Genomic DNA, 21,060 nt, shown 5'->3' on the forward strand with positions numbered 1-21,060 from the left:
CCTTTTCCAGTCTTCCAAATTTTTTTTTAAGGGACCAATATTCTATGCGTGTATGCAGACAATGCGATTGTCCCCAGTCAGGGCAGACCGTAACGGGAGAGTCGCTATGTCGTACACAGGAGAGAGGCAGCAGTCTGCGGCCGGCACCTCAGAGCGGCTCTTCTCCTCAGCTCCCGCCTCGCCGCCCTCCTCCTCCTCCATCACTAGGAAATCACGACACTCGCTCCTCCCTGTGAGGATTGAGGAAGTAACGACCGCGGAGTTGTGTGCACATATGATGGGGTGACAGAGCCGCTACTGACCGAGCAGCGGGAGGAGACGTCACCCCGAGCTGTGGAGAGACAGGTCGGTCAGTGCTGGGGGACGAGGCCATTACAGGGGTGCAGTGCTCGCCCCCGCTGCCATTCAGCAGATGTAGGGGTCGTGCACAGGGGCTGGAGCACCCGGTGTAGAGACTCCTAACACCAAGGCACCTCTAGAAGTCCCTGCGGCCATACTGGACCTCTATATGCCAGAATAACTGTGCCATGTATGTTCCATATAACTAGGGATGAGCGAATCATCGCTCACCCCTATAGATAACTTTGGAGAAGAATATCATGTCATAGGGTTAAAGGGGTTGTCCAAGACCAAGGGGTTAAAGGGGTTCTCCAAGGCTGGGAAGGATAGTCAGGGGGAAAAAAAGACCTGTGACAAGTGTTCCAGGTCCAGCCTGGGTTCTGGTCCAAGAAGTGTGATGTAGCGTCTACACATGACGCCGCTGTGAACCAGGCAGTGCCCTTAGCGGTGATCCGTGCAGGGACGGCACTTGACCGCACTACCGCGCGCTTCCGTGGTGTTTCTGTCTGTGCCTTTACACCGCTAAAAAATAGTTGTTGTTTTTTTTGTTTTTTTTTACGGTGCGGACGGATCATGGACCCGTTCAAGATGAATGGGTCTCGATTAGTGTTGAGCGAACTTGTGTTTTAAGTTCGGCGTATCAAAGAATCGCGTTATGGATTCCGCTACCACGGACCGTAAAGTTATCGATAACCCGAACCCGAACTTTAGACGCCGAACTTAAAACACAAGTTCGCTCAACACTAGTCTCGATCCGTTCCGGCCGCCGCACGGACGTTGCCCATGCATTGGGGACCGCAAATTGTGGTCCCCAATGCAGGAAACGGCTGCACAACGGCCGTGTGCATGAGGCCTAAGTAACAGTGCTGCGCCATAGTGACTAGTGTGCCGCTATATAGGCTCCCTGCTCACGACGCCTTACATCTAGATCTCAGCTCTTGGCATAGCCAGTTTTTTCTTTATACCCTATTATATAAAAGGTCCTGTAGACGCAATGGAGGGGGTCACTGCACCGTACCCCATCTACTAATCAGGACTGAGCGCTCTAGAGGAGTCTGTACCCCCATATATTACATGGTCCCCTATCGCCTTCAGTAGGCACCTCGTAACGTCACATCGTTATTACCATGGCAGAATCAGCGTTTATTACCCGCGTTCTCATCGTTGGCCTGTGTATCAGCATGGCAGCGATCAGCTGTATGTGGGCAGCACATCTCTCCTTGTAAGCATGGTGTACAGCGTGGTCTCACACTTTTTTGCCTGCAGCATTTTTATTTTTATTATTATTATTTTTTTAAAGTCAGTTCTGATTTCATTTTGAGTTGGCGAAAGGTGCGCCAAAATTATCAGATGTCCCATGATGTGTGAAATTTGGTACATCTTTAGGCACATATTTTTGTTCCGTATTTGTTTGTGGATCAGAACGTGGACCCATTCATTTTAATGGGTTGGCAAAAAAAATGCCGGCCGCACGCTGTCCATACCACATGTCCTGTTCTTGTCTGTTTTGCGGACAGGGCATTTCTACATAAGGGCTCATTCACACGGCCTTTGCAGCCCATTTTATACAACTTTTCAAAAGTAGTGACTGTGGTGTAAAATGGCAAAAATTTGCGAATTTGGGTTTAAAACCGCATTTGTGCCAAATTCTGTGACATTTCTGTGCCAGTTCTGTGGTGTGCAAACCCCACAGTGTCTTCCATCAGATCTGCACAGAGGAGAACCAGAAAGTAGCGCAAGAAGCAGAGAGTTAGGACTTTACAGAAAGGAGCGCATTTCTAGGTCTTAGGGCTCATGCACACGAACATATTTTCTTTCCGTGTCCGTTCCGTTTTTTTTGCGGACCGTATGCGGAACCATTCATTTCAATGGGTCCACAAAAAAACAGTCAGTTACTCCGTGTGCATTTCGTTTCCGTATGTCCGTTCCGCAAAAGAATAGAACATGTCCAATTATTGTGCACATTATGGACAAGGATAGGACTGTTCTATTAGGGGCCGGCTGTTCTGTTCCGCAAAATACGTAATGCACATGGATGTCATCCGTATTTTTTTGCGGCTCTGTTTTTTGCGGACTGCAAAATACATACGGTCGTGTGCAAGAGGCCTTAGACCAATTTCACACAATTCTGTTCAGTCCTGGAACACCCTCTGTGTAATCGTCACCTTTCCAGGACAGAAATCTGCTCCTCTGACCCAAACTCGTAAGGATTCCTACCTGACTGCAGCTCTACCGTACAGTGCTGCCATAGTGCCGCGGGTTTAGCACAGTACACCGTGGTCAGCATCATATATCATTATGTTCAGTCTGGGAAACGTGGCAATCACAGACCAAACCTGAAATTAGCCTTCGAGGGCCCGATGTGCCCCCGGGGCCCCATAGCTGCTGCAGTGACTGGTTATACCGATATCAGCCCAGTACACAGAGCGGAGGATCAAGGTCCTGTACTGTATACCGGAAGGACCGGCAGATAATGAAGTATAATATGATATTATCACACCCGATGGGTATTCGGAGGGACACATGATGTAACGCTGGTCAGAGATTAGATTCTTATAACGGTCTTGCTCTTTAGAGCAGATTATTTTTATGGTTCCTGTAATACAACCTTTAATGCTTCTCATAAAAGGGATTTACTGGAAAACGCCCTGAAATGTTTTTTTAAGGTTCTCATTTATACAAGTAGATTTGCGAGCTTTTTCCTATGGATGCCAAATACTGTGCTTAAAGGGGTTTTCTGAAGCTTTTATAGTAATGACCTCAGGATAGGTCATCAGTATCTGATCGGTGGGGATCCAAGACCAGGGACCCCCATTCATCAGTCACGTGGCCTAGGAGCAGCTCAGCCCCATTCAGGTGAATGAGGCTGAGCGCGATACCGGGTACAGCCGCTATACAGTGTGCAATACTGTGCTTGGTGAGCAGAGAGAAGACCGTGGTGCTCACAGGAACGCCGGTGCCTTCTCAAACAGCTGATGGACGGGGTTGTTCCTGTTCCTAGAGGCTCCGTTCTCCCACCTTTGTCGCCTCCCTCCAAGTTCTGATTGGCAGGACCAGGCAGCTCTCGCATCTGTCTGCCAGCCCTGTGCTCTGGTGAAATCTCGCGCCGTTCAGCATTCGGCACGGTGACGGAAAGACGCTCGCAGGCTGCCAGCTTCCTCACCGTGCCTGCGCCGAATACTGAACAGCGCGAGATTTCACCAGAGCACAGGGCTGGCAGACAGGTGCGAGCGCTGCCTGGTCCTGTCAATCAGGACTTGGAGAGAGGCGACAAAGGTGGGAGAACGGAGCCTCTAGGAGCAGGAACAGCGCCCCCCCCCATGCTACTAGAGGCTAACTAGCATATTATAACAGTTAGATTTCTGGCGTAACGGGGGCATAGATAAAAGTAGGAATAGGCTAGTTAGGTTTAGCTGACATTAGCACATCGCTAATGCCAGCTAGCTTTATAGGGTTAATTCTGGTGACAGAATCCCTTTAATGTAAAAAATAAAAATCATATAGTACATGACAACCTCTTTCTACCAAAGCTAGAACCAGGCCTGTACCTCACATGGATCCAGAGATCTCCCCATTCATTGCTCTGCTAGATTTATATCAAGCTGACAGCTCAAGGGGAGTGTCTTATCTGCTCTCCCTATCACAGCTCAGGGGGTGTGTCTCAGCTCTCCCTATCACAGCTCAGGGGGTGTGTCCATGCTCTCCCTATCACAGCTCAGGAGGCAGCTGAAGGATGAAACTGAGCATGTGCGGCCATCTCAGTGAGCAGGTCAAAGAGAAAAAAAGAAAAAAAAACAGCAGGGGGTGCTATACAGTTTATTGAATAACTCAGCGGCTATGCACAATTTTTAATTACATGTAATTACAAAAGTATTCAGACCCAGGTGCTGGTTTGAAAACTGCAGAATATTTTTCATGGGAGAACCCCTTGCATTTTGGTTGGGTCATGCATTACACTGTATAGAAATATCCTGTGGAAAAGGAATAACTTTTAATTCAGTGGGGACCTTCATAGCCCCCTGGGTCCCCCTAAATGAACAGAGTGGCAGGTCAGGATCCATTCATATCTATGGGAGTTTATTCTTATTTATTTTCCTCTCTTATATTCTGCAGCGATTTACAGACATTATCATTGCTCGCCATCCCCCCTGGAGGTCTGCAGATAGGTGAGCGAGGTACTCGGCTGTACAGATACATGGAGGGGCAGTGCACAGGCTCGACCTGCTGCTCAGTTAATTGTGGGGAGGGCCCTGAGGGGTACAGGGTTCATTTTCTTATGTCCCAGTTTTTGGTCCCCCACCAAGCTAATAGTTATTCTCTATCCTGTGTATAGGGGATAAGGTGTCACAGCTGGAATAACCCTTTTAAGGCCAGTGTCAGATGAGGTGGATTTATCCAGTGCGATGCATTTTGTGGACACATAGCATCTGGACTAAATCCAGACCCATTAATTTCCATAGTCTGAGTGTCGATTTTCACGCATCATTTTTGCTTTCAGGAAAAATCTGTGGCCACTGTGCCACCAATGCATATAATTAACCCCTAAATACAAATGTAGGCGGCGGGTGCCGGCAGTATCACAGGGCGTGGCAATCCGCGGCAATTAACCCCTCATGTGCAGCACCTGAGGGGTTAATTGGCGGGGTTCGGCTGATCATACTCTCCCGTGGCCTCCCCCTCCCCCCGCAGTATTATCTTCATTGGTGGCAGTGGCCACAGGGTCCCCCCCTCCTCAGTAATTTCAATGGTGGCAGTGGCAGTGTAATCGCGGGGCTCCGATCGGTTACCATGGCAGCCAGGACGCTACTGAAGCCTTGGCTGCCATGTTAAGCTCCCTGCTGCTGTGTGCACATAGTCCATGGCAGCAGGGAGAGCGTGAGATTCTATTTACCTTAATAGAGCTCTATTAGGGTGAATAGGACAAGGGTTCTAGCCCCTAAGAGGGCTAATAATTATTGTAAAAAAGTAAAAAAAAGAAATTAATAATAATAAAACTTTAAATCGCCCCCTTTCCCAATTTTACATAAAATATATAAAAAATAAAAGGTATAGCCACGTCCCAAAAAGTCCAAACTAATATTAAAAAATATCTTCTATGCGGTGTAACAAAAAAACACACGATTTGCCCCCCCAAAAAAATAGGATAGGACTGTTCTATTAGGGGCAAGACGTTCCATAAAAAGTGAAATGTACGCTGCTTTTTTTTGTTTTAAAATTGTTTTTATTAGTTTTTAACACAAAAACTGAACATACAGGTCGACAGTGTTTCACGCTGCTTTTTTTTGTGTTATCGAGTATCTCAATACTTTTTTATGGTATTGAAATCTAATCAAACTTTTGGTATCGTGACAACCCTACTTGCAAAACCATCATTTTTTCCCTGAACAGATCCTGACACCATCCATTTCGCTCACGTGAAAGACTCCTTATACTTCTCTTTCCTGCTCCACTTTTGGCTCCAAAACTGCAACCTGCAAAACTATGGGAGACCCACATGGAAATACAAGAAATACACGACAAATCTGTGTCAAAATGCAGATTTTGATGTGAATTTGCAGTGGATTTCACCCTGTGCATTGCAAGCTATGCGGCTCAAGGTCCATGTTTAAGGGAGCAGTCAAACACACATATTTTTGGTCCTCGTCCTATCCACATTTTTTGTGGATTGCATGCGGCCCCATTCAATAGTATGGGGCTGCAAAAAATGCAGACATCTGTGTGCTCTCCGCGTCCGTTCCGAAAATTATAGAACATAAAAATAGTTTTGCGGACAAGAATAGGCAGTTCTACAATAGGGCCTGTGGAAAGTGCGGGAAGCACATGGCCGGTGTCCGTATTTTGCAGATCAGTGGTTTGCAGGCCGGAAAAGGCGTGTGAATACACCTTTAAAGTGAGCGTAGATTCCTAAAAAATGCCAAACTGCGGCCTTCGCTGCCTCTGGTAATTGTGTGATGAGGGATAGCAGTAGAAATGCAGCGATGTGACCTCTTACCTCTGAGGCAGTGTTGGGTCGAATTCCTAGAACTACTTTGAAAAGGGGAAAAAGAAAAGTTTTCTGTAAAACTTCAGACTTGCAACATCTCACTGTGTGGTTGTGGTGTCACAATGTCTGCGCTGGGCATTATACTTTACATTGCACATTGTTTCTGCATGAAAATAAAAGGAACAATGTAACAAACATAAAGTACAATGCACGGCCGGGTGCTATCCGCCACTGGGCATATACAGAGGCCATTCTCAGTATCCACAGACCTAGCCCTTCGGCCTCATGCACACAACCATATTTTTCATCCATGTCTGATTGCTAATGGACCCATTCATTTCTATTGGTCCACAAAAAAAAACTGACCATCTGTGTGCTGTCCGCATCCGTGCGGCTGTTCCATAGTGGGATAGAACATGTCCTATTCTTGGCCACTAAATGTGCACCATAGACACATGAAGTCAATGGGTCCGCAAAAAAGCTGATGCAACAAGGACGTCATGCGTGTTTTGCGGACCGCAAAAAGGATATGGTCATGTGCATGAGGACTTACTTGGGGGGCTTCATGCACGGTAAAAAAAATTGGGATGTTCCATCACATCATGCGTTTTGGGTCTACAAAGAAACAATACTGTATAATAGACTCACAGGGTCCCTATAGGTCTGTACAAGAATGGATGGTTCAGAAAGCTGGGTGTCCCTGGGCATGGACCTCGAGTGCCATGCCACCTGCGGAGTTACAGTCCTGATGATACATGGCTAGATTACAGCTCAATTACTGCATGAATGGTTAGTAACTGAAGAAACAGCAACAGCAGCTGCACTCTACAAACACAAAGTACAATAATGCCATAGTTATAGAAAACATTCTGGTGCTAATGCTACGCTTATTTTTAGGGGTGCACCGAAATGAAAATTCTGGTCCGAAACCGAAAATTCAGGATGCCCTTGACCGAAAACCGAAACCGAAACCGAAACTGCCTTTTTGCCCAAATACTTTTAAAATACTTTTTTTTTAATGATTTTATTAATAATTCTTTTTCATGAATGAAATTCATCTGTGGGTGGCGCTGTTATGGAGAGGGGGATCTGTGGGTGGCGCTGTTATGGAGAGGGGGATCTGTGGGTGGCTCTGTTATGGAGAGGGGGATCTGTGGGTGGCGCTGTTATGGAGAGGGGGATCTGTGGGTGGCGCCGTTATGGAGAGGGGGATCTGTGGGTGGCGCTGTTATGGAGAGGGGGATCTGTGGGTGGCGCCGTTATGGAGAGGGGGATCTGTGGGTGGCGCCGTTATGGAGAGGGGGATCTGTGGGTGGCGCCGTTATGGAGAGGGGGATCTGTGGGTGGCGCCGTTATGGAGAGGGGGATCTGTGGGTGGCGCCGTTATGGAGAGGGGGATCTGTGGGTGGCGCTGTTATGGAGAGGGGGATCTGTGGGTGGCGCTGTTATGGAGAGGGGGATCTGTGGGTGGCGCTGTTATGGAGAGGGGGATCTGTGGGTGGCGCTGTTATGGAGAGGGGGATCTGTGGGTGGCGCTGTTATGGAGAGGGGGATCTGTGGGTGGCGCTGTTATGGAGAGGGGGATCTGTGGGTGGCGCTGTTATGGAGAGGGGGATCTGTGCACTGTTATGGGCATAACAGTGCACAGATCCCTTTCCCCATAACAGTGCACAGATCCCTTTCCCCATAACAGTGCACAGATCCCCCCTCCCCATAGCAGTGCACAGATCCCCCCTCCCCATAGCAGTGCACAGATCCCCCCCTCCCCATAGCAGTGCACAGATCCCCCCTCCCCATAGCAGTTCCATAGACCGATCCCCCCTACCCATAACAGCCCCGGCCCTGCTGCTCACAGCATCTTTATTTTACCTTACAATCGTGAGGCTCCAGTAACTAACAACTCTGCAGGCAGAGCGGAGGGCGGCGTAACGTCACTTACTCACGTGACGCACCTGCTCCGCCCACTTTATGAATGAAGGAGGCGGAGCAGGCGCGTCACGTGAGTAAGTGACGTTACGCCGGCCTCCGCTCTGCCTGCAGAGTTGTTAGTTACTGGAGCCTCACGATTGTAAGGTAAAATAAAGATGCAGTGACAAAGTAAACCGCCCGCCCGGCGCCCGCCCGCAGATGGTGGGTGACAAATCCCACACCCCATATTTTCGGCCGATATGTAACAATATCGGCCGAAGTGGATTAGGTGCATTTTCGGCCGATATTTTCGGCTGCCGAAATTTCGGTGCACCCCTACTTATTTTGTAAATTTGAGATTCTTGGCAAATACATTTTTTACAAAATTATTTGGGCCCGTCTGCCAAACGTCAGGGCGATCTCTGTAAGACTGGAAGTTTACACTAAATACTACCCGTTATGTGCCATACTGGCCACCATAACATTCATGGAGTGCAGGTTCCACATGCATGCTGGGTCCACTCTGCTTTTTACCATTTTTGGTGCCATAACGGCCTCCATTAACCACCTCAGCCCCCCTAGCTTAACCACCTCAGCCCCTATAGCTTAAACACCCTTAATGACCAGGCCACTTTTTACACTTCTGACCTACAGTACTTTCACCGTTTATTGCTCGGTCATGCAACTTACCACCCAAATGAATTTTACCTCCTTTTCTTCTCACTAATAGAGCTTTCATTTGGTGGTATTTTATTGCTGCTGACATTTTTACTTTTTTTGTTATTAATCGAAATTTAATGATTTTTTTTGCAAAAAAATGACATTTTTCACTTTCAGTTGTAAAATTTTGCAAAAAAAAACGACATCCATATATAAATTTTTCTCAAAATTTATTGTTCTACATGTCTTTGATCAAAAAAAAATGTTTGGGTAAAAAAAAAAAATGGTTTGGGTAAAAGTTATAGCGTTTACAAACTATGGTACAAAAATGTGAATTTCCGCTTATTGAAGCAGCTCTGACTTTCTGAGCACCTGTCATGTTTCCTGAGGTTCTACAATGCCCAGACAGTACAAACACCCCACAAGTAACCCCATTTTGGAAAGAAGAGACCCTAAGGTATTCGCTGATGGGCATAGTGAGTTCATAGAACTTTTTATTTTTTGTCACAAGTTAGCGGAAAATGATGATTTTTTTTTTTTTTCTTACAAAGTCTCATATTCCACTAACTTGTGACAAAAAATAAAAAGTTCTATGAACTCACTTTGCCCATCAGCGAATACCTTGGGGTGTCTTCTTTCCAAAATGGGGTCACTTGTCGGGTAGTTATACTGCCCTGGCATTCTAGGGGCCCAAATGTGTGGTAAGGAGTTTGAAATCAAAATCTGTAAAAAATGGCCGGTGAAATCCGAAAGGTGCTCTTTGGAATGTGGGCCCCTTTGCCCACCTAGGCTGCAAAAAAGTGTCACACATGTGGTATCTCCGTACTCAGGAGAAGTTGGGCAATGTGTTTTGGGGTGTCATTTTACATATACCCATGCTGGGTGAGAGAAATATCTTGGCAAAAGACAACTTTTCCCATTTTTTTTATACAAAGTTGGCATTTGACCAAGATATTTCTCTCACCCAGCATGGGTATATGTAAAATGACACCCCAAAACACATTCCCCAACTTCTCCTGAGTATGGCAATACCACATGTGTGACACTTTTTTGCAGCCTAGATGCGCAAAGGGGCCCACATTCCTTTTAGGAGGGCATTTTTAGACATTTGGATACCAGACTTCTTCTCACGCTTTGGGGCCCCTAAAATGCCAGGGCAGTATAAATACCCCATTTTGGAAAGAAGACACCCCAAGGTATTCAATGAGGGGCATGGCGAGTTCCTAGAATTATTATTTTTTTTTGGCACAAGTTAGCGGAAATTGATTTTTTTTTTTTTGTTGTTTTTTCGCACAAAGTCTCCCTTTTCGCTAACTTGGGACAAAAATTTCAATCTTTCATGGGCTCAATATGCCCCTCAGCGAATACCTTGGGGTGTCTTCTTTCCAAAATGGGGTCATTTGTGGGGTGTTTGTACTGCCCTGGCATTTGAGGGTCTCCGCAATCATTACATGTATGCCCAGCATTAGGAGTTTCTGCTATTCTCCTTATATTGAGCATACGGGTAATGAGATTTTTTTTTTTTTCCGTTCAGCCTCTGGGCTGAAAGAAAAAATGAACGGCACAGATTTCTTCATTCGTATCGATCAATGTGGATGAAAAAATCTCTGCCAAAAGAAAAAAATGGAGGGGAAAGGCGTCTACCAGGACATAGGAGCTCCGCCCAACATCCATACCCACTTAGCTCATATGCCCTGGCAAACCCGATTTCTCCATTCACATCAATCGATGTGAATGAATAAATCATTGCCGGGATTTTATTTATTTTTTTTATATACAAAGTGTTTGCCAAAGTATATGAACACCGCCACCTCCTCAGCTCATATGCCTCGGCAAACGTATCTTTTACTGCAGAGGAGAAATCTCGTCTTGCAGCGCCGCATACACCGACTTGTGTGTAATCTGACAGCAGCGCAATGCTTCTGTCCGAATGCACATCAGTGCTGCAGCTAGTCGATCGGTTGGTCCAACTGGAAGGTAAAAAAAAACAAAACAAAAAAGAAAAAACCAGGCCGCAACGCAATAAATTTATTAACTTTATAATAACTTTTGAACATAACATATAAACTTTATTGAACTGAACGTTAACTTTTATACTTACCGGTGATTTTTTTTAAATTTTTTTTTTACCTTTATAGAACAAACCTCTCCTTCCCCATGGGACAATGTGCAAAGCGCAAATCGCCCAAAGATGTGGCGAAGTACGTTATGCCCTTTATCCCAGGTGAAAGGAGAGGTTTGCAGCAGCTGTGAGAGAAAGGGCCCTAATAGCCCTGTGTGCCTGTCCTGTGGGATGCAATCCCTATGCTAGGTGTACCTGTGTGTGGTACTTCCGGAAACACTCTCCTAAGCATAGGGCAGGGTGGTCAGGACAGAAATAGCGGGTGTCACGCCTTATTCCACTCCTGCTACAGACACAACTTTTTTTTAGGGGTGGCGGTTGGGTTGAGGTACCAGGAACGACACTGGGGAAATGTCGCTCATGTAGACGGCTAACTACACTGGTGGTTGGGGCCACGGAACCTCCTGGATACAGGAGGTTCTCGATGATCTCTTCCTGAAATTTGAGGAAGAATCGTGTTCTCCCAGCCTTACTGTAGAGAACAAAACTATTATACAGAGCCAATTGAATTAAATATACAGACACCTTCTTATACCAGCGTCTGGTGCGTCGGGAAACTAAATAGGGAGCCAACATCTGGTCATTGAAGTCCACCCCTCCCATGAGCGCATTATAGTCGTGGACACAGAGGGGCTTTTCAATGACACGGGTTGCCCTTTCAATTTGGATTGTCGTGTCTGCGTGAATGGAGGAGAGCATGTAAACGTTACGCTTGTCTCTCCATTTCACCGCAAGCAGTTCTTCGTTACACAAGGCAGCCCTCTCCCCCCTTGCAAGACGGGTGGTAACGAGCCGTTGTGGGAAGCCCGCGCGGTGCCACAGGCGCCAATCTGTTCTAGAAACAAATGCCTAAAGAGGGCCACACTTGTGTAAAAATTGTCCACATAAAGATGGTACCCCTTGCCGAATAAGGGTGACACCAAGTCCCAGACTGTCTTCCCACTGCTCCCCAGGTAGTCAGGGCAACTGACCGGTTCCAGGGTCTGATCTTTTCCCTCATAGACACAAAATTTGTGGGTATAGCCTGTGGCCCTTTCACAGAGCTTATACAATTTGACCCCATACCGGGCACGCTTGCTTGGGATGTATTGTTTGAAGCCAAGGCGCCCGGTAAAATGTATTAGGGACTCGTCTACGCAGATGTTTTGCTCTGGGGTATACAAATCTGCAAATTTCTGGTTGAAATGGTCTATGAGGGGCCGAATTTTGTGGAGCCGGTCAAAAGCTGGGTGGCCTCTGGGACGGGAGGTGGTGTTGTCGCTAAAATGCAGGAAACGCAGGATGGTCTCAAATCGTGTCCTGGACATAGCAGCAGAGAACATGGGCATGTGATGAATTGGGTTTGTGGACCAATATGACCGCAATTCATGCTTATTAGTTAGACCCATGTTGAGGAGAAGGCCCAGAAAAATTTTAAATTCGGAAACTTGGACTGGTTTCCACCGAAAAGGCTGGGCATAATAGCTTCCCGGGTTGGCGGTTATAAATTGTGTGGCATACCGATTTGTTTGCCACGACTAAGTCCAAGAGCTCCGCAGTCAAGAACAGCTCAAAAAATCCCAGGGCCGAACCGATCTGAGCTGTCTCAACCCGAACTCCAGACTGGGCGGTGAAAGGGGGAACTAATGGTGCGGCTGAAGTTGGGGACTGCCAATCAGGGTTTGCCAGCACCTCAGGGACTCTAGGGGGTCTACGGGCCCGTCTTTGCGGTGGCTGCGACGGGGTAACTACTGCACGTGCCACCGTACCAGCTTCAACTGCCCTTCTGGTGCTCGCTACTTCACCATGTTGTACGGCAGTGCTGGTACTAGGTCCAGGAAGGGCTGCACTGCTGGTGTATTCCTCACCACGTGATCCGACAGCGCCAGCCCCACTCTGCTGCTCTTGAAGCGGATCCTGCGCAACCTGTGGTCTAGCGACACGGGGCCGGGTACGCCTGGTTCTATCAGGGACCTCCACCTCCTCGTCCGAACTTTGGGTCAGAGAGCCACTGCTTTCTACAGGTTCATATTCTGACCCGCTAGATTCGTCAGATGAGGGTTCCCATTCCTCATCCGACTGGGTCAGAATCCTGTAGGCCTCTTCAGAAGAATACCCCCTGTTTGACATTTGGGCAACTAAATTTAGGGGTATTCCCTGAGACTACCCAAGAAAAAAAGCAAGCCTGTCTTACAAAGGGGAGGCTAGCGAAGTACCGGAGGCCGCTGCGGTTGATAAAAAATATCAAAACTGATTTTTTTTATCGCCGCAGTGCGTGTAAAGTGAATGTGCAGTGAGCAAAAAAAATAAATTTTTTGTCACTGCGGTGGGGTGGGCGTGGGTGAACGCACGTGTGGGCGACCGATCAGGCCTGATCGGGCAAACACTGCGTTTTGGGTAGGGGGCGAGCTAAGGAGACACTAATACAATTATAGATCTGACTGTGATCAGTTTTGATCACTTACAGATACTATAAAAGTACAAATGCTGATTAGCGATACGCTAATCAGCGAATAAAAGTGACTGCGGTGCGGTGGGCGCTAACTGACGCTAACTACCTAACCAAGGGGCCTAAACTATCCTAAAACCTAACAGCCAATACTAGTGAAAAAAAAAAGTGACAGTTTACACTGATCACTTTTTGTCTTTCACTAAGTGATTGACAGGGGGCGATCAAGGGGTTAATTTGGATGATGGGGGTGATGAAAGGTGATCTGGGGCTAAGGGCAGTGTTTGGTGGGTACTCACAGTTCAGTCTGCTCCTCTGCTGGATCCAACCGACGAAAAGGACCAGCAGAGGAGCAGACAAGCCATTTAACACCTTATATTTACTAATATAAGGTGTTAGATGGCTTCTGATTCGGTTTTTTAAAAATCAGCAACCTGCCAGCAACGATCATTGGCTGGCAGGTTGCTGATACTCCTCGAACTTTTGCCGGCCCGCGATGCGCATGCGCGGGCCGGCTGTGACCGAAATCTCGCGTCTCGCGAGAGGACGTGCCGGCACGTCCAGGAGGAAACAACCATCTCCAGGACGCGTCGCTGCGTTCGGCGGTCCGGAGGTGGTTAAACACCCTTAATGACCAGACCACTTTTTACAATTCTGCACTACACTACTTTCACCGTTTATTGCTCGGTCATGCAACTTACCACCCAAATGAATTTTACCTCCTTTTCTTCTCACTAATAGAGCTTTCATTTGGTGGTATTTCATTGCTGCTGACATTTTTACTTTTTTTGTTATTAATCGAAATTTAACGAAATTTTTGCAAAAAAATGAAATTTTTCAGTTGTAAAATTTTTCCAAAAAAAGACATCTATATATAAATTTTTCTCTAAATTTACTGTTCTACATGCCTTTAAAAAAAAAAAATGTTTGGGTAAAAAAAAAGGGTTTGGGTAAAAGTTATAGCGTTTACAAACTATGGTACAAAAATGTGAATTTCCGCTTTTTGAAGCAGCTCTGACTTTCTGAGCACCTGTCATGTTTCCTGAGGTTCTACAATGCCCAGACAGTACAAACACCCCACAAATTACCCCATTTCGGAAAGTAGACACCCTAAGGTATTCGCTGATGGGCATAGTGAGTTCATAAAACTTTTTATTTTTTGTCACAAGTTAGCGGAAAATGATGAATTAATTTTTTATTTTTATTTTTTTCCTTACAAAGTCTCATATTCCACTAACTTGTGACAAAAAATAAAAACTTCCATGAACTCACTATGCCCATCACGAAATACCTGGGGGTGTCTTCTTTCCAAAATGGGGTCACTTGTGGGGTAGTTATACTGCCCTGGCATTTTAGGGGCCCTAATGTGTGGGAAGTAGTTTGAAATCAAAATGTGTAAAAAATGCCCTGTGAAATCCTAAAGGAACTCTTTGGAATGTGGGCCCCTTTGCCCACCTAGGCTGCAAAAAAGTGTCACACATGTGGTATCGCCGTACTCAGGAGAAGTTGGGCAATGTGTTTTGGGGTGTCATTTTACATATACCCTTGCTGGGTGAGATAAATATCTCGGTCAAATGCCAACTTTGTATAAAAAAAATGGGAAAAGTTGTCTTATGCCGAGATATTTCTCTCACCCAGCATGGGTATATGTAAAAAGACACCCCAAAACACATTGCCCTACTTCTTCTGAGTACGGCGATACCAGATGTGTGACACTTTTTTGCAGCCTAGGTGGGAAAAGGGGCCCACATTCCAAAGAGCCCCTTTAGGATTTCACAGGGCATTTTTTACACATTTTTATTTCAAACTACTTCCCACACATTAGGGCCCCTAAAATGCCAGGGCAGTATAACAACCCCACAAGTCACCCCATTTTGGAAAGAAGACACCCCAAGGTATTTCGTGATGGGCATAGTGAGTTCATGGAAGTTTTTATTTTTTGTCACAAGTTAGGCTACTTTCACACTAGCGTTCAGAGAGGATCCGTCTAGTGTCTGCACAGACGGATCCTCTCCTATAATGCAGACGTTTGGATCCATTCAGAACGGATCCGTCTGCATTATAGTTTAGAAAAAATTCGAAGTCTGAAAGTTGTTCAGATGGATCCGTCCAGACTTTACATTGAAAGTCAATGGGGAACGGATCCGTTTGAAAATTGAGCCATATTGTGTCAACTTCAAACGGATCCGTCCCCATTGACTTATATTGTAAGTCTGGACAGATCCGTTTGTCTCCGCACGGCCAGGCAGACACCCGAACACTGCAAGCAGCGTTCGGGTGTCCGCCTGCTGAGCGGAGCGGAGGCTGAACGCTGCCAGACTGATGCATTCTGAGCGGATCTGCATCCACTCAGAATGCATTGGTAGCTGGACGGATGCGTTCGGGGCCGCTTGTGAGACCCTTCAAACGGAGCTCACAAGCGGAGCCCCGATGCTAGTGTGAAAGTAGCCTTAGGCCTCCTGCACACGACCGTTGTGTGCATCCGCGTCCGTGGTTCCGTTTTCCTTTTTTTTTTCGCGGACCCATTGACTTTCAAAATGCACCGTTTGGCAGCCGCATCCGTGATCCGTGTTTCCTGGGCGTGAAAAAAATAAGACCTGTCCTATTTTTTTCACGGTCAACGGTTCGTGGACCCATTCAAGTCAATGGGTCCGTGAAAAATCACGGATGCACACAAGATTGTCATCCGCGTCCGTGATCAGTGTCCGATTTTTTTTGCTATCATTTCAATGGCTAACTTGATTTCGATTTTATTTTTTTTTTTCATTTTTCATGTCCGTGGATCCTCCAAAAATCAAGGAAGACCCACGGACGAAAAAACGGTCACGGACCAACGGAACCCCGTTTTGCGGACCATGAAAAAATACTGTCGTGTGCAGGAGGCCTAAGTGGAATATGAGACTTTGTAAGAAAAAAAAATAAAAAATCATCATTTTCCGCTAACTTGTGACAAAAAATAAAAAATTCTAGGAACTCGCCATGCCCCTCACGGAATACCTTGGGGTGTCTTCTTTCCAAAATGGGGTCACTTGTGGGGTAGTTATACTGCCCTGGCATTTTAGGGGCCCTAATGTGTGAGAAGTAGGTTGAAATCAAAATGTGTAAAAATTGGCCTGTGAAATCTGAAAGGTGCTCTTTGGAATGTGGGCCCATTTGCCCACCTAGGCTGCAAAAATGTGTCACACATATGGTATCGCCGTACTCAGAAGAAGTAGGGCAATGTGTTTTGGGGTGTCTTTTTACATATACCCATGCTGGGTGAGAGAAATATCTCGGCATAAGACAACTTTTCCCATTTTTTGATACAAAGTTGGCATTTGGCATATCTTGTCAATGACCCCCTGTCATTGATCACCCCCCTGTAAGGCTCAATTCAGACGTCCGCGGATCCGATCCATGGATCCGTAAAACACATACGGACGTCTGAATGGGGCAGCCTAGATGCGCAAAGGGGCCCAAATTCCTTTTAGGAGGGCATTTTTAGACCTTTGGATCCCAGACTTCTTCTCACGCTTTAGGGCCCCAAAATGCCAGGGCAGTATAAATACCCCACATGTGACCCCATTTTGGAAAGAAGACACCCCAAGGTATTCAATGAGGGGCATGGCGAGTTCATAGAAGATATTTTTTTTTTTTGGCACAAGTTAGCAGAAATTGATTTATTTATTTATTTTTCTCACAGAGTCTCCCTTTCCGCTAACTTGGGACAAAAAGTTCAATCTTTCATGGACTCAATATGCCCCTCAGCGAATACCTTGGGGTGTCTTCTTTCTGAAATGGGGTCACATGTGGGGTATTATACTGCCCTAGCATTTTAGGGGCCCTAAAGCGTGAGAAGAAGTCTGGAATATAAATGTCTAAAACATTTTACGCATTTGGATTCCGTGAGGGGTATGGTGAGTTCATGTGAGATTTTATTTTTTGTTACAAGTTAGTGGAATATGAGACTTTTGTAAGAAAAAACAAAAAAAAACAAAAAAATCTATTTCCGCTAACTTGTGCCAAAAAAATGTCTGAATGGAGCCTTACAGGGGGGTGATCAATGACAGGGGGGTGATCAGGGAGTCTATATGGGGTGATCACCCCCCCGTAATTGATCACCCCCCTGTAAGGCTCCATTCAGACGTCCGTATGTGTTTTCCGGATCCGCGGTGTTCGTGTTTTGCGGATCCACAAAACACATACGGACGTCTGAATGGAGCCTTACAGGGGGGTGATCAATGACGGGGGGTGATCACCCCATATAGACTCCCTGATCACCCCCTGTAAGGCTCCATTCAGAGGTCCGTATGTGTTTTGCGGATCCACGGATGCATGGATCGGTTCCGTAAAACACATACAGACGTCTGAATGGAGCCTTACAGGGGGGTGATCAATGACAGGGGGGTGATCAGGGAGTCTATATGGGGTGATCACCCCCCTGTCATTGATCACCCCCCTGTAAGGCTCCATTCAGACGTCCGTATGTGTTTTGCGGATCCGATCCATGGATCCGTAAAACACATACGGACGTCTGAATGGAGCCTTACAGGGGGGTGATCATGGGTTAATAAGGGGTTAATAAGTGACGGGGGGTGTAGTGTAGTGTGGTGCTTGGTGCTACTTATTACAGAGCTGCTTGTGTCCTCTGGTGGTCGATCCAAGCAAAAGGGACCACCAGAGGACCAGGTAGCAGGTATATTAGACGCTGTTCTCAAAACAGCATCTAATATACCTGTTAGGGGTTAAAAAAATCGCATCTACAGCCTGCCAGCGAACGATTGCCGCTGGCAGGCTGGAGATCCACTCTCTTACCTGCAGTTCCTGTGAACGCGCGCGCCTGTGTGCGCGCGTTCACAGGAAATCTCGCGTCTCGTGAGATGACGCGTATATGCGTCTAGGAGGAATGAATCGACCGCCGCCAGGACGCATCCCTGCGTTAGGCGGTCGGGAAGCAGTTAAAGGGGTCGTCCGAGATCAAGATTTTTAAAAAGAAAACGGTTAAATCACTACTAATAGCGGTTTGAAGGTCCCCCCAGATGTTTTTAGGTATTTTTACACTTCAGCAGGGCTCCTACAGTCCCCCACTGATTGTTTCCCTCTCTGTTTATGTGTGCGGTAACTTCCTGCCGCACTGCTTTCTGGGTCCCAGCGCAGCATCGCGTTGTTTCAAGTGTGTGTCTGCTCCTCTGTGCAGCCGCCTCCTGCCGCAACTATTCCTCCCCCTCAGTCACGCCCCTAAACGCCTCCTTCCTTGCTAAGAATGCGCCCTGCCCGGTGACGTCACTGGACCAGAGGGGCGTGGCTTAGCGCGGTGTGTTGCCGCCTAGTTACTGCACCTCCATGCGCTTTGAATAATTACTGAGGCTGACGGTGACGTCACCGGGCTCCTTGAGAAGCCGAAAAAGAGGGTTCATTATGCAGAAAGGGACCCGGTACGTCACTGACTGTGAAAGAAACTGCACTTCCGGCTGAAAATTTGTGAAGTGAAAAAGGGCCATCACAAACGTCCGGTAAGGCCTCTTGCACACGACTGTATGGCTTTTTCAGTTTTTTGCAGAACGGAACAGCTGGCCCCTGATAGAACAGTACTATCCTTGTCTGTTATGCGTTCCATCTTTGAATGGAAATACGGAAATGGAAGGCATACGGAGTACCTTCCATTTTTTTTGTGGATCCAATGAAATGAATGGTTCCGTATATGGTCCATATATGGAACGCAAAAAACGGAACGTAAAAAGCATTCCGGCTTATTGCTGTCTGTCATGTGAATGACTGACTTGCATCTGTGGGGCGTTAATGCAGCAAAACGCCAGTGGATGTGGGTGATATACAGACCAGCTTCCTAGCGCTTATTTTTATTTTTTTTAAACTCGTTTTATTAAAGGAAAATAAGACAAGTATGGCACATAAGATATCACAGTGACCCACGCAGGGGCCATTCAGAAATGCTGACACAATGCTTATTAGGGGCAAGATAACATGCAGCTGGGGTTGCATATGTATGATTTACATAATAGTTGTACAGGTGATGCATTTATAGAACATGACTATACAGATACATGACGTACTCAAATGATCATTTAAGTGTAAGTAGTTTACGCAGGACTACCCATTTAACCCCATCCCGTATGTCAAATGAACTCCTAAGGGTTGTTGGCCATCGAGTGCAGGCGTGAATCATGCATAGTGAGTGGAGAAGAACACCAATCTCCCCAGACCCTATCAAATTTTTGTGGGCATCCTCTGTGTTTATAGACTATATTCTCCATGGAAACCGCGCTGTTCACTAACGAGAGCCATTGTCCCTTTGTGGGGTGAGTATCTCCCATCCATCGCAGGGCGATCGCCTTTCTGGCCATAAACAGTGTTCTTTCCATGAAAATTCTGTGGTAATGTGACCAAGACTCTTCATCCACTGTGCACATTTTGGGGCACAGTTGTAATGTCGGAGGTACCAGGGCCTTGAGAATCTCCAATACCGATACCCAATATTGATGAATAGTTGGGCAGTCCCATATCATATGCCAAAAGTTGGCGCCCTCCGCACTGCATCTGTGACACCTGGAGTGATCAATCCTGGCCACCTGGCGCTTATTTATAACACCATATTGGCCCTTTGTTTTCCGGACCTTCGTCACATAACCCGTCATACTTGGTACGTTAAGCTGGGACTACACGGCACCATCGTGACCAGTGATAGTGAATGGGGCTGCAACAAAATCCAGCAGGTTTAGATTTCTTGTGACTGTTGGGTTGCAACGACCCCGTTCACTTTCACTAGTTGCAATGCTACAGCGTTGGGGCTCATGCCTTATCCGTTTTTGCAGCCTGCCAATTGAGGATCCGCAAAACACCGATATCGGCTGTGTGTTCTGCATTTTGCGGAAGGAAACGTCTTTCCCTCTATAGAACTGTTCTATACTTGTCCGTAAAATGGGCAAGAATAGGATGTGTTCTTTCCTTTTGCGGGGCCACGGAACAGACATAAGGCTGCAGACAACATACGGTGTGCTGTCCACCTCTTTTGCGGTCCCATTGCAGTGAATGGGTGACCACATCCAACCCACAAAAAATCTTGATTGGATGCAGATCAAAAATATGTTTGTGTGCATGAGCCCTTACAATGTAATCTGCGGCCAAAGTAGCTGTATAGCCCCAACCTTATTTTACAATACCCCCCAAAAACAAAACAAAACATACACTCACCTAAAGAATTATTAGGAACACCATACTAATACGGTGTTGGACCCCCTTTTGCCTTCAGAACTGCCTTAATTCTACGTGGCATTGATTCCACAAGGTGCTGATAGCATTCTTTAGAAATGTTGGCCCATATTGATAGGATAACATCTTGCAGTTGATGGAGATTTGAGGGATGCACATCCAGGGCACGAAGCTCCCGTTCCACCACATCCCAAAGATGCTCTATTGGGTTGAGATCTGGTGACATTTTAGTACAGTGAACTCATTGTCATGTTCAAGAAACCAATTAGAAATGATTCGAGCTTTGTGACATGGTGCATTATCCTGCTGGAAGTAGCCATCAGAGGATGGATACATGTTCTCATTCTGTTTACGCCAAATTCGGACTCTACCATTTGAATGTCTCAACAGAAATCGAGACTCCTCAGACCAGGC

At 46.5% G+C, this 21,060-nt stretch overlaps 1 protein-coding gene across 1 annotated transcript in view; it reads left to right on the forward strand.

Annotated features, from left to right (window-relative positions):
* The first annotated feature begins 231 nt into the window (after positions 1-231).
* Positions 232-21,060, forward strand: part of LRRK1 (leucine rich repeat kinase 1) — a 142,342-nt gene continuing 121,513 nt past the window's right edge. Inside the window, exon 1 of the mRNA XM_040414250.1 lies at positions 232-345. The gene's annotated coding sequence lies outside the window, so the exon portion shown is untranslated. The remainder of the gene's footprint in view (positions 346-21,060) is intronic.

The sequence above is a fragment of the Bufo bufo genome, chromosome 1, assembly GCF_905171765.1.
Source record: "Bufo bufo chromosome 1, aBufBuf1.1, whole genome shotgun sequence".
NCBI lineage: Eukaryota > Metazoa > Chordata > Amphibia > Anura > Bufonidae > Bufo > Bufo bufo.